The sequence below is a fragment of the Rutidosis leptorrhynchoides genome, chromosome 7, assembly GCF_046630445.1.
Source record: "Rutidosis leptorrhynchoides isolate AG116_Rl617_1_P2 chromosome 7, CSIRO_AGI_Rlap_v1, whole genome shotgun sequence".
Taxonomy (NCBI): domain Eukaryota; kingdom Viridiplantae; phylum Streptophyta; class Magnoliopsida; order Asterales; family Asteraceae; genus Rutidosis; species Rutidosis leptorrhynchoides.
In genome coordinates this window covers 2,312,620-2,325,540 of record NC_092339.1, presented here as the reverse complement: position 1 = coordinate 2,325,540, position 12,921 = coordinate 2,312,620, and the positions used below count along the sequence as shown (strand labels likewise).

Below are 12,921 nucleotides of genomic sequence, written 5' to 3'. Positions count from 1 at the left end.
TTACTCCCCAAAACAAAAACATACTGCGAAACTGCACGCGAAAAACCCCGAAAATACACCCAAAAACACCCCAAAAATCCCAATTTTTAACCGTTAATCACCAAATTTTTTGCTAAAATCATGTTGAGAAGGATGCTATCTAAGAATTACTCAAGAAAAACGGTAAATTTCTACACCTAAACACCATTAATTCGAAATTAGGTGTTCTTGAGCTATTTTTTCCCCAATTTGATTTTGATGCTTTTTAGTGTAATTAGACTTAAATTGTTTATGTATTATGCTTGTATAACCTAGATTGATGCTGTTTAACATGATTAGAAGCCTTAAACTTCAAATTTTGAATAAACTAGGGTTTGTGTTCTTGAGCAATTTGGGGTTTTTTTTGATATAAACAGGTTATGGCCGATTTTTGTCATGAATTGTTGCTAAATTGAGTAGTGTAACATGTCTAGGTAGTTAAATGATCCAAACTTTGAGCCTAAACATGATTTTGAGAATTAAAGTGGACTTTTTCAAGTCTAAAATTCATGAACTTGATTTTTGAAAGATAATGCCATTTGAGACTTGTTTGATTGTTAGTAATGATTATTTTGACATGTTATTTGAGTTGAATGCTTATGAACTTGACGAACATTTTCGTATATGCTTATTTGAAAAAGTGTAGATTTGATAAAAATGTGAAAATGAGCTTAAGTTTGATATAAATTGATAATGTCATTGTAATTATTTTGATTGATGATTTTGCTGACCCTAATGCATATTTGGATGCACAAAATTTGTGTTTGATGTGTTTTGCAGAATGAAAGGGGTGAATCTTCATCCCAAGCCCGCAATGCTCCTGCTGAGAATTTGGAACAACAGGAGGTAGATAACTACTACAAGCAGGATGTACCTCATCCAGTCATGACCTTTTCAGATATGCACTTGGAAGAGTTGCACCCGAACCTGAGATTTGACAGACTTTGGATAGATTATCCAAAATATCAACGGGGTTTGCATACTCTTCATTCCAAGGTTGTTGAGGTACCGAGGGTCATAGAATGGGGACCCTTAGAAGCTGTAGAATTGGCCGGGCCAATTAGGGAATTACTTGTACAGAGGTATGGTAGTTCTTCTTTTAATGACTGGATATGTTTATTCACCATACGCAGACCTGTATATAAAGTATGGTGTGAAGAGTTGTTATGTAGTATAGAGTTGAATGATCGGGTAGCTAGTTTAACCGATCGTTCTTTTATTAGATTTTTGTTAGGCGGTTCGATGCGCCACATGTCTTTACTGGACATGGCTCAGGCTTTACGTATATATACGCCTGAGGAGTTAGCGTCTGCCGATTGTAGAGGATTGATACTAAACGGTAGAAAGATAGATGAGAATTTTGATACACACGGTGTGTGGAGTCAAATGACAAGCCATCACCGTTTCAAAGGGGGAAACTACTCTTATTTGGATATAGATAGAGCCGAATTAAGAGTAATACATAGGTTTTTAGCTAATTCGATTACACAAAGGGGTAAGAACAAAAAAAAAGTAAATGAACAGGATTTGTTTTACCATATGTGTATTCGAGACCCACAGAGCGCTGTAAGTATACCATATTGTGTGGGTTATTATTTATCAGCTATGGTTCGGGGGATGCGACCACATAGCATAATAGGAGGTGGTATTTTTATTACTTTGATTGGTGAATATCTCGGTGTGGATATAAGTCGGGGGGGATTATTACTAGAAGAGCCGGAACCCCGCGACACTATAGGTTTAAATGTATACCATGGTGTGAAAGTTTTGAAGCGGCGAAATAACGCCGCAGTACGATACCATGGTAGACATCCACAGGTGGAGAGAAACCAGGAACAAGGTAATGTAGGAGGGGGGAATGAGATGCAAGAAATGCATAGGTTTATAGCTTCTCAGGAATACGAAAATGCTAGACAGAGAGCATTTGAAGATTGGCAAGTTCATCAGAACCAGATCATAGCGCATTGCCAACATATAGGTAGAAACTATATTCCTACACCGAAACCCGTCTTCCCTCCTTGGTCGATAGAGATGCAGCCACCATATCCTACGTATGACCCTGCCGAAGCATTCTATAGCACTTATGGTTATGCCTGGAACCCCTATTGGTACCAATATCATCCTTAGTTTACTTATTATTTTTTTATTATTTTGTAATTTGTAATTATTGATACATTTAATATTTTTGTTAATATTGTAATCATTTTTATAATTATCTAACTTTTATTCTTAGATTTTAATAATTTTTGAATGTGGGGTAATAAACCAAACTTCAAAAATATGTATATATGTTTGCAGTTTATCTTATGTACACAACAGGGTAAAACAACGCATTTTCAAAGACTGGCATTAAGTTCAGCAAAAGCAACTAATTTTGACGACAAGATGCAAAATATATGTGAAATAACAACAAGACGGAATGAACAAATGATGTGCACCATTTATCATTCAGCAAACAAACGCCAATATATTTGGAAACTTTGGTAAAAATTTAATCATTTTCACACAAATCACCCTCAATAATTTAAATTGTTACTGATTTCTTGCAAATGAGGGCATTGCAAGATCTTAAGTGTGGGAAGGGGTTAAATTCTTTCGGATTTTAAAATTTTTATATTAAACACTTGGTTACCATTAAAAATACTAGTAAAGCAGTAGTTGTATTAGAATCTAGTGCTCTCTGATAAAAAAGAACAGCCCTAGTCTTATATACTGACTACCCAATTCTAGTAAAATTTTTCAAAATTTTCAATTAAATGAATTCAAAATCATGTTTATACATATTTATGAACGATAAAACTAGGTTTTAACACCGAAATTATTGTTACCTCGGAAAGGACATAAATTGAGAAACAAACTAAAATGTTAAAATTCAGTTAAAATGGAATAGAGGACGATAAAAAGAAAAATAAAAGCCAAGTGTGGGAAAATTTACCAAGTTATCTTAACATATGTCGCATATATCTGTAACAAATAACTGAAAATACTTTTGCTTTGGACTAAACTAAACTGTTTTACCCAATGAAAGAAAAGAAGAGATGGATCTACATGATGAATCAATTCCATCATTAAAAGGAAGTAAAGTCTTCCGAAAAAGAAACGCGCTTCTTGATTTAGGTCATGAAGTTGTCGTCCAGACCAGCTGTAGGTTGACGAAAAATCTAGAAAAGTCATCACTAAAATCAGCAGGAAATCCACGGACCTCAGCATTAAACAGGGTCGCCAAGTGGTCAGATTTATCCTAACCATGAGAAGGATTTATCTTGTACAATGGGGGGGCACCATGCAAATTAGCTGGATAAGACTAATGAATCAGATCCCCAGAAAGGATAATCTCCTTAAAGATTAAAAATCAGCTTTTAAGACTGATATTACTCAATCCTAGAGATTGACCTTAAAGATTGAGAATTCAAACTCATGGAATTCAATGATATCTAAACTCGAGCTTGAACGAGAAAATATTTTGATCAAAAAAAAATTACAAACCGATTTGTTTTCTGAAAACCCTATTTTCAATGCGTTCATTACCATTGAATGTAAAATCCTAGGAATTCACCTGGAATTCATTAGGTCACCTGAACTAAATCGGGTGTCAACCGTAAGAACGGTGGTTGCATAGCATGGTCAAAGACAGGACCTTGTGCCAGACCAAAAAATTATAAGGGTGAGCTTTACTATTGCTCCTACCAAGGATAGTAATTGCGTCCGACACGTTATAGACCATAATCAAAAGCATGTCACGGGACATTGCCTTAACAGTTGCTTGTTCAACGCTTTCCTTTACAACCGGACGGTAGTTTGCCGAAAGGTAATATACGGAACAAGTAAACTGGACGTGTTGCTTTCCAAATACAAGGTTAGCAAGTGGGTGACACAAAACCGCAAGTTTTGAGCTAAAATTTTCAAATCTGAAACCCACCAAACCCACAAAAATATTTTGCAAACACCGGTAAAGGGTTATTCTGGAAAATTTATCTAGGGTAAAAACTAGATTTAATTTTCAAAAGATCAAATGTTTTCATAAAGATCCAATTTCCTTAATGGATCTAAATTTTTTTAGTCATGTGGGACTGTAAACCATATCGTTACTACCATTGTTTATACCGCCGTATAGAAATCACTGATGTACAAAGTGTGAAGAATAAAGAAGTGATTCTAGTATTTCAAGACAATATTGCTTGAGGACAAGCAACGCTCAAGTGTGGGAATATTTGATAATGCTAAAAATGAACATATATTTCATAGCATTATTCCTCAAGAAAGACAAGCTTTTAGTTGCAATTGTTCTATTTACAAGAGATATTCGTTTAAATAATAAAAGGTGAAGACAAAAGACAGATTCGACGAATTGAAGACGCAAACGACCAAAAAGCTCAAAAGAACAAAAGACAATCAAAAAGGTTCCAATTATTGATAAGAAACGTCTCGAAATTACAAGAGTACAAGATTCAAAACGCAAAGTACAAAATATAAAATTGTACGCGAGGACGTTCGAAAATCCGGAACCGGGACCAGAGTCAACTCTTAACGCTCGACGCAACGGACTAAAAATTACAAGTTAACTATGTATATAAATATAATATAATATATAATTAATTATATTAATTATATATATATTATATTTATATATAAAAAACCGTCGGCAGAGAAAACTCCAAGGACTGAGCTGTAAATACTATCTCCGCGACTCGCGGAGATTGAAGGGGTTTTTGCCGCGAGTCGCGGAGCCCCAATTTTCAACTCTGGCTATAAAGCCAACCGAATTCTGATCAAATTTCATAATCTTTTTCTCTCTTCTCTATCTATATCGTATATATTTATATTTATATTTTAATTTTAATTTTAATTTTAATTATAATTCTAATAATAAGGGTATGTTAGCGAATGTTGTAAGGGTGTAAGTCGAAATTCTGTCCGTGTAACGCTACGCTATTTTTAATCATTGTAAGTTATGTTCAACCTTTTTACATTAATGTCTCGTAGCTAAGTTATTATTATGCTTATTTAAAACGAAGTAATCATGATGTTGGGCTAATTACTAAAATTGGGTAATTGGGCTTTGTACCATAATTGGGGTTTGGACAAAAGAACGACACTTGTGGAAATTAGACTATGGGCTATTAATGGGCTTTATATTTGTTTAACTAAATGAAAGTTTGTTAATGTTAATATAAAGATTTACAATTGGGCGTCCCTATAAATTACCATATACACTCGATCGGACACGATGGGCGGGGTATTTATATGTACGAATAATCGTTCATTTAACCGGACACGGGAATGGATTAATAGCCACTAGAATAATTAAAACAGGGGTGAAATTACATTCAAGGGTAATTGGTGTAATTGTTAACAAAGTAGTAAAACCTTGGTTTACACGCAGTCGATAACCTGGTGTATTCATTAAACAAAGTATTAAAACCTTGTTACAATTCGAATCCCCAATTAGTTGGAATATTTATCTTCGGGTATAATAATAATTTGACAAGGACACTTGCAATTTATATTTATGACTGATGGACTGTTATGGACAAAAACCAGACGGACATATTAAATAATCCAGGACAAAGGACAATTAACCCATGGGCATAAAACTAAAATCAACACGTCAAACATCATGATTACGGAAGTTTAAATAAGCATAATTCTTTTATTTCATATTTAATTTCCTTTATTTTATATTTAATTACACTTCTAATTATCGCACTTTTATTTATTGTTATTTAATCGCACTTTTAATTATCGCAATTTCATTATCGTTATTTACTTTATGCTTTAATTTAAGTCTTGTATTTATTTTATATTTTACATTAGGTTTTAACTGCGACTAAAGTTTTAAAATCGACAAACCGGTCATTAAACGGTAAAAACCCCCCTTTATAATAATAATATTACTTATATATATATTTGTATTTTTATAAAAGTAAACTAATATAGCGTTGAACTTTGTTTAAAGATTTCCCTGTGGAACGAACCGGACTTACTAAAAACTACACTACTGTACGATTAGGTACACTGCCTATAAGTGTTGTAGCAAGGTTTAAGTATATCCATTCTATAAATAAATAAATATCTTGTGTAAAATTGTATCGTATTTAAGAGTATTTCCTGCTAAAATTTAATAGTATTTTATACCCCTTAGCTTTAACATCAAACATATATAAAGATAGACCACAAGATTTCATCAAAAGTTTATCAATAGATTCTACGTAACAGAGCACCCTGGTAACTAAACTTAACGCTATAGTGATAATTACCCCATTCGTTTTAATACACGCAAACCAACGTGTCTTAAACTCAAATAACATACGTCCGTTAAAAGGCTAGCGCTCTAGCTCGGACGGGGATGTCAAGCCCTATGGATCCATATACAATTATTCGCGCCCACCAGTCCATATCCTATGTACTGGCAGCTACTAGTTACCAAAGCTAAGGGATTTTCGGTTTAACTCAGTGTAGAATTTAGTATGTACTTGTGTCTTATTGCGTTTAAAATAAATTGCATGTATTCTCAGCCCAAAAATATTTAAAGTATTTAAAAAGGGATCTATAAACTCACTGTTCAATATTGAGACTCAATATTGTAGGCAAATTGCTTAGACGTAATGATGGTAGACGACTGTATGGTTGGCCTTGGATTCAAGAACAATACCCCGAACAATACCCAATACTTCCTTAGCTTAAAGCGGTTTGAAACCCGAAGTAAAAACACCCTTGTATATACCTTATTATTATTAAACTTAAATTTAAAATTATAATTATAATATAAATATAAATATTGATTAAAGAAAAAAATGTAAATATTACGTCGAGTAAAGTGGCCTTTTATAGGCATGTTTCCTGATTTTGGTCCCCATGCGATCGCATGGGTTTTCAGTGCTTTTGCCATGCGATCGCATGGCTGCCTGAACCCCTTTTGTTTGCTAGTTTGTCGACATCAAATAGTGTTTACTGTAGCCCATGCGATCGCATGGGTTTTCAGTGTTTTTGCCATGCGATCGCATGGCTGTCTTTTCCGTTTTTGTTTGCTAGTTCGTCGACATCAAATAGTGTTTACTGTAGCAAATAGTGTTTAATGTAGTAAATAGTGTTTTACTGTAGCAAATAGTGTTTTACTGTTGCAAATAGTGTTTTACCGCGCGGGGCCTTGGCGCGCCGCGCCAATAGCTGATCAAAGAATTTTTTTTTATCTTACATTTTTGGTTGGCTAAAGGGTTGGGTTGTTACATGTATACATGTACGAGAAACGATTTTGAATAGATATTTTAATTCTTCAAGTCAACTTCAGTTTACTTGGATTGAAATCCTATTTTAATCTTTAATTTCATAATTTTTCTGTTAACTCCACATTTTTGAAACTGTAATCATTTCTAGTCGATTTGCTATTCAGTTCAATCAATGTGTGTATGCACGTTGAATCAATCAAATTTATATACGCTGCTTTACAACAGTTTATTATTAGAAAGTATACACTATGACTAAAACAGAGAAAGTTTTAGCTTTGTTATTGGTATTTGTTTTGTTTATTTTTTGATATAAAATGTATTGTATTATGATATTATATAAGCTTATTTTATATTCTAAAATTTGTATATATGTTCGATTATATATATTATTTTAGTATGATACTTACAAAGTTAATAATATAATGTTTATTTATATCGTGAGAAAAAAGAAAAAAAATCGATGTGGAAGTTAATTTGGTTTTAACCGAAACCAAACCTAATTCAAATTTGGTTTTCGGTTCGATTTTAGTTTTGGTTTTGATATTTGAATTTGGTTTCGGTTTGGTTTTTGGTTTTAATTTTTAGAATTTCAAAACAGAAAAAACCGAACCGAATAAACCGAAAAACCGAAAACCGAACCAATGAACACCCCTACTATAAACCCTAATATCTAAACCCCAATAGCTAAAACCTCAATATACGCTCAAAAAACACGATAATTGTTATATATTACTTCTTCGAGCGTTTTCCCGCCAAAATAAAAACATTTATCACAAAGTGTCTCTACTAAATGTTCATTTTTTCATCTCATCTATAATGTTCGTGAACAAAGTTTTTTCAAAAAACGAAAAAAAAAAGTTTTTGCTTCCCCCCGCTTCCCCCGATTGGTTACTTCCTTCTTGATCCTATCACTATATATATATATATATATATATATATATATATATATATATATATATATATATATATATATATATATATATATATATATATGAAGAGTGAGGAAATCACTAATAACGATACCTCTTTTGCATCTTTCCGAGGAATTCCTTCTCGCAGGCCAACAATTCTCTCAACGACATCAGGCTGCAATGGCTTAAGTTAGCACCTTATATCCACACATACATTTATTTATAAAAACTGAACATTATTAAAAACAAGAGTGACTTTTATGGCGATCGCATGGGTTTTCAGTGTTTTTGCCATGCGATCGCATGGCCGTCTTTTCCGTTTTTGTTTGCTAGTTCGTCGACATCAAATAGTGTTCACTGAAGCAAATAGTGTTTACTGTAGCAAATAGTGTTTTACTGTAGTTAAATAGTGTTTTACTGTTGCAAATAGTGTTTCACTGTAGCAAAATACGGTTTCACTGTAGCAAATAGTGTTTTACTGTAGCAAAGTAATTTTTACGGTAGCAAATAGGATTTTACTGTAGGAAAGTCGTTTTTACTTGTACATATATATATACATACATATAATTGTTCATGAATCGTCGAGAGTAGTCAAAGGTAATTGTATATATGAAACAGTTCTAAAATTTTGAGACTCAATCTAACAGACTTTGTTTAACGTGTTAAAATAATAAATCGTATAGAGAATTGGTTTAAATAAGTCAAAAAATTTCGGGTCAACACAGTTTGGAAGTGGATTTAACTCTAATGTCGGTGGTTCTTCTATCGATGATTTATATCGATATCTGTCTTCTTCTTTTAGCATTTGAATTTCTTCTGTTGTTGGTTCATATCCATTAGCCATTAGTGTAGCTAACATTTTAGTTTCATCAATTGGTTCAGTTCCTTCTCCTAAAGAACATTCTCCCGTTCCTTGTAATTCTGGAAATTCTTCTAACCATTCTGCATGTGAATCTATAGTTTGAATATAATAACATGTATCATCTGCAGATTGCGGTTGTTGCATTGCTCTATCAACTGAAAAGGTAACACTCTCATCCTCTATACTTAGGGTCAGTTTCTTACCGAACACGTCTATCATTGCTTTAGCCGTGTTTAAGAATGGTCTTCCTAATATGAGAGGAACTTGAGAATCTTCTTCCATGTCCAGAACAACAAAATCTACTGGAAATACTAAAGTACCAACTTTAACTAGCATGTTCTCTATTATCCCTCTAGGATATTTTATTGATCGATCGGCTAGTTGTATACTTATTCTTGTTGGTTTCAATTCTCCAAGGTCTAGTTTAGCGTATAATGAATACGGCATTAAATTTATACTAGCACCTAAGTCTGCCAATGCTTCTATTGAACTAAGACTACCCAGAAAATATGGAATTGTGAAACTTCCTGGATCAGATAATTTTTCTGGTATCTTATTCAACAGCACTGCTGAACAATTAGCATTCATAGTAACAGTCGAGAGTTCTTCCATTTTCTTTCTATTTGTGATTAGATCTTTCAAGAATTTAGCATATCTAGGCATTCCTGAAATTACATCAATGAAAGGAAGGTTTACATTTATCTGTTTAAACATATCCAAGAATTTGGATTGCTCGGCTTCAAGTCTCTCTTTTTTCATTTTACTCGGATAAGGAAGTGGTGGTTGGTATGGTTTAACATAAGGTTTAGCCTTAACTGTGTTATCTTCAATAACCTTTTCAACTACCGGTTCCTTTTCCTTATCTTGCTCAGGTTGTGGTTCTTGTGGAGTAGGAATAGCTTCATCAGAAATTACAGGTATTTCAGGTGGTTTAAGTGTTGTACCACTTCTTGTGGTAATGGCTTTAGCTGTTTCATTCCGGGGGTTTGCATTTGTATCACTAGGTAAACTTCCCGGTTTTCTTTCACCTATTAACCTTGCTAGGTTACTTACTTCTTGTTCCAAATTTTGAATAGAAGCTTGTTGATTTCTAAATGCTTGAGCATTTTGTTCATTAGTTTGTTTCTGAGATGTGAAAAACTGCGTTTGAGTTTCAACTAGCTTCGTCATCATATCTTCTAAATTCGGCTTTTTATCATCGGTTTGTGGTGGTTTGTTTTGAAAATTAGTTCTTTGCTGGTTGTAAGTATTATTGGATACTTGTTGATTGCTAGGACCTTGTTGGTTGTTGTATGGAATATTTCGGTTATAGTTCTGGTTTTGATTGTAAATTGGTCTTGGCGGTTGATAATTATTCTGATAATTATTTTCAGGCCTTTGGTTTATGTATGAAATATTCTCTCTTTGTTCCATTGTTAGTTCAATACTGAGACAATCTATTGTCAAATGTGGTCCTCCATACTGCTCACAACTAATTCGAATTGAGTGAATATCTTTAGTCATCTTTTCCATTCGTCTCTCGACAGCATCTATCTTTGCGAAAATGGAATCTAAGTCATGGCTAGAATCAGCTCTAGCTGCTTTAGATGATCTAACGATATCTTTTCTTGGTGCCACTCATGTGAGTGGGAAGCAGTGTTATCAATAATTTTGTAAGCATCAGTTTCTGTTTTCTTCATAATAGAACCACCAGCTGCTATATCGATGTCTTTTCTTGTAGTGATGTCGCATCCTTGGTAGAATATTTGTACTATTTGACAGGTGTCTAAACCATGTTGCGGACATCCTCTCAATAACTTTCCAAATCTTGTCCATGCCTCATATAGAGTTTCATTTGGTTTCTGTGTGAACGTAACAATTTCTCCTTTAAGTCTTACGGCTTTAGATGCCGGAAAGAATTGTTTAAGAAAATTTTCAACTAAAACATCCCATGTATCGATCGCCCCTTCAGGTAACGATTCCAACCAATATTTGGCTTCTCCCTTTAAAGTCCAGGGAAATAACATGAGATATATCTGTTTATCTTCAACTTCTCTTATTTTAAATAGTGTGCAGATCCTATTAAAGGTACGAAGATGTTCATTTGGATCTTCCTTCGGCGCACCACTAAATTGGCATTGATTAGTCACCATGTGTAGAATTTGTCCTTTGATTTCATAATCTGGCGCATTAATGTCTGGATGAGTAATTGAGTGACCTTGGCCAGTGCGTTTAGCTCTCATTCGGTCTTCCATACTTAAAGGTTCCAGATTTTCCATAATTAAATTTGTTGAATCTGAATCAATAGAGGATTCTGATTTAATGGTTCGTTCCTCAACAATTTCTGTTTGAATAATTGGTGGTTCCGGAGGAAAGATTAATGGTTCAGGATCTATGAATTGTCCCTGAATATTCTCCGGATTCTCAATTATGAGGTCGGGTTCAAAAAATGGATTATCGAAAATTTGAATTGGAGTACTTGGTCGACTGGATGATGATTATAAAGAAAAATCAACGGCGGTAATATTAGCTAGATGTCTTGATCGAGTTACAGGTGGTGAACGTACAAAAGGTGGTGAACGTCTTGCTCGGTGCATTCACTGAATATCCTATTAGTTTTTAAAAGGAAAGAAAAATTATATAAGTTATCCAATTAATAGACTTTTCTGATTTTGCCCACGTTTCGAATAGCCAAAAGATGCAGCAGAGGGGCAGGATTCGTTTGTCTCAATATAATTGAGTACTGTTTGGCTCCAATAACCCGGTCCACGTACAAATCCAACTATTACTACGAACCAGGAAATTTTGATGTCTATCAATTTAACCACTTAAAATAAATTTTCGTAATTTAAAGAAATTTAGATAAAAAGTAGAATAAAAATCTATGTCCTAAAACTAGAATGGCGAGAAATAAGAAAGAAAAAGAGCGCGCCGAAAAAGGTCGAAAAAGAAAAGAATTGAAAAATAAAAGGCGTCGAAAAATAAGAAAGAAAAAGAGTGACTTATAAAACTTTAAAATACTCGACTAACCCAACCTTATTACTATCACTAACTTAAAATTAAAATTGCAAATTGAGATTACTAATTGGAGTGATAATTGATACATAGGTAAAGGCGTCGAAAAATAAAAATAAGAAAGTAGCGCGTCTAAACTTAAAAAGGAACTAAAAACTAAAAATTAAAAGTTGCGTCTAAAAATATTAAAGCTTACGAGTAAAACTATATCCCAAATGGAAATAACTTAAAAAGGTACTAAAACTTAAAAAGGCGTCGCAAAATTCTAAAGCACCTAGATCTTAGTCTAAAGAAAAAGCACTTAAGGGATTTTACGGCAAAGCCTAAAAATCTAGAAATAAAAATAACTATGGCAAAAACTATATTTAAAACTAAATACGAGCAAAAAATACAAATATTACGAATAAACAAATAAAAATATACAAAATATAAAAATATACTAAAATTTGTAAAAAGTACAATTTTTATAAAAAAAATATTATTTTTATATTATTTATTTTATAAAACAATTAATTTTTATATATTAATAAAACTAAATAAACTTAATATTACAAATTAAGTAAATAAAACTAAATTAATTAATATTAATTAACTAATCAACCCCTAATTAGGGTTTTATTAATAAAAATTAAAATATACTCCGTAATTAATGCAAGATTAGGGCTTCCTGTGGCCTGTCAGAGAGAACTCCGCGAGTCGCGGTACTCCCAGCTGGAAAACTCCGCAAGTCGCGGGGTTTGATAATACTGGGCTCCGATTGGGCTGAAACAGTTCGGCCCAGTTTCGTTTTATAATTAAAATATGCTTTGGGCTTCGATTTTAATCTGGCCCAGTTCGTTTTTTATAATAATTTGATAAAATAATAGATATATAATTTATATAAAATATATTTCAAAAACTTAAAATAAAA

The 12,921-nt window shown here is 33.1% G+C and overlaps 1 non-coding gene across 1 annotated transcript; it reads left to right on the top strand.

Annotated features, from left to right (window-relative positions):
* Positions 1–10,784: 10,784 nt before the first annotated feature.
* On the top strand, positions 10,785–10,891 carry LOC139860858 (small nucleolar RNA R71). Its single transcript, XR_011763477.1, has one exon. It is a non-coding gene; the product is annotated as a small nucleolar RNA R71 (small nucleolar RNA).
* The last annotated feature ends 2,030 nt before the right edge of the window (positions 10,892–12,921 follow it).